At 35.6% G+C, this 1608-nt stretch overlaps 1 long non-coding RNA gene across 1 annotated transcript in view; it reads right to left on the bottom strand.

Moving 5' to 3' along the window:
* Positions 1 to 340, bottom strand: part of LOC108446555 — a 2760-nt gene extending 2420 nt beyond the window's left edge. The window contains exon 1 of the long non-coding RNA XR_001861764.1: positions 253 to 340. This is a non-coding gene — a long non-coding RNA (uncharacterized LOC108446555). The remainder of the gene's footprint in view (positions 1 to 252) is intronic.
* Positions 341 to 1608: the final 1268 nt, after the last annotated feature.

Below are 1608 nucleotides of genomic sequence, written 5' to 3'. Positions count from 1 at the left end.
AAACGATGGTCTCTTCCTGAGTAGTCTCCTCTGTCTATAGACCAAAAAAAAAAACCAAAAACCCTCTTTCAAAATTGTTTAAAAAACCAGATGTTTAACTATTAACACCTACATGTGTTTCTCCCTCTAACAAAACCACCCCAAACAACAACTTTGCATTTACAGGATAGCTACACATGTATCCAACTGAAGTTAGTTATAGAACCAAATCCTTTCAGAGAGCAGTAACTTAATAGAAGTAAATGCTTTTACCTCTCCAGTTTCCACAGTGCTACTACTGCTTTTCTCTCCCTCAGGTGTTTTACTATGCTTTTCTTTTTCTTTTTTTTCCTTTTTGTCCTCTTCTTTCTCTGTTCCTTCTCCTGCTTCATCTCCTTCTCTTTCTTCTTTTCCTTCTACTTCTTTTACTTCTTCTTCTACTTCTTCTTCTTCTTCTACTTCTTCTTCTACTTCTTCTTCTACTTCTTCTTCTTCTGTTTCTTCTTCTTCGTCATCATCATCTATTTCTTCATCTCCAGACAAGTTTTGTTCCTTGGACAAAATTGCCAAAACATGATTTTGAAACTCAAACTGTACAATGATCATGATCCTCATCCTACACCAGTTCATCACACATCAGAATTCGACTAAGATCAAGAAAACTCAAAAGAAAAGGTTCTAAGGAGTACATAGAATAAGGACAAACACAGGAGACCTCAATCGAGGTTTGCTAATTTTAATATATTTTTAAAAAACTGACCTCCAGGGAACATTAGGAGTGCAGCTGACTTATGCTTTGCCAACATGTGACTCCTTAAAGGAAAAACAATGAAAACAAACTTTTTTTTGGAAAGAAAATATTTCTTTTGCATGTTTGAAATGAGCATAATTGATGCAAGCAGTAGTAATTCCAACACTGAAAAAAATAATTCAAATCTATTTCCCAAGAAAATTAATGAAGAAATGCCTGATGCAGTGTTTTGATTCATGTGATTCAATACAGACATTATAATTTGAATTTAAGTTATTTTCAGCCTAAGATAAAACTTCAATATAGTAAAATAAAATGGCCAAGGGCATTATAAAATAAATATTTAAAGGCACAAATGTTATTTTTGTAAAATGTGTAGAAAAATGAACCAATTATATCCTTCTTACTCGCTTCAATCAGACTGTCATTATTATGCCATTATGTACTTATAACAGCATAAAATACAACAGTTAAATAAGGAACAGTGTCCTTCCCATTGCAGAAATATATAAGGGCCTAAAGCAAGGACTTCCAAGGTCAAATCAAGTGAAGTGTCATCACTGCCCAGAGGGAGAACATTTCTGTTCCACTGCAGCCAATGTCACGATGGTAACTGGTGGGAAGTATCTGCACACTCTTTTGGAAGTGTGGGAGAAGAATGAGTCTTACACTGAACTCCTTCCTACACCTGTGTCCAAACGTTGTCTTCTGTCTTTTTTTAATGTTTTCCTTACTCCCTCTTACTTCTTTGGAGTTTTGCCTGTTGGCTCCACAACTGTGCTCATGGTCATTAGAAGGTAGCTTGCTAGTCAGAAGGAGACCACCAATGAATGTTCCTAGAGTTTGGAACAGAGGGATCTTTGGTGGAACTCCTTTGC

This window comes from Corvus brachyrhynchos, unplaced genomic scaffold (assembly GCF_000691975.1).
Source record: "Corvus brachyrhynchos isolate BGI_N302 unplaced genomic scaffold, ASM69197v1 scaffold34, whole genome shotgun sequence".
NCBI lineage: Eukaryota > Metazoa > Chordata > Aves > Passeriformes > Corvidae > Corvus > Corvus brachyrhynchos.
Note: the sequence above shows the minus strand (reverse complement) of the source record. Positions and strands in the feature narration are given on the sequence as shown.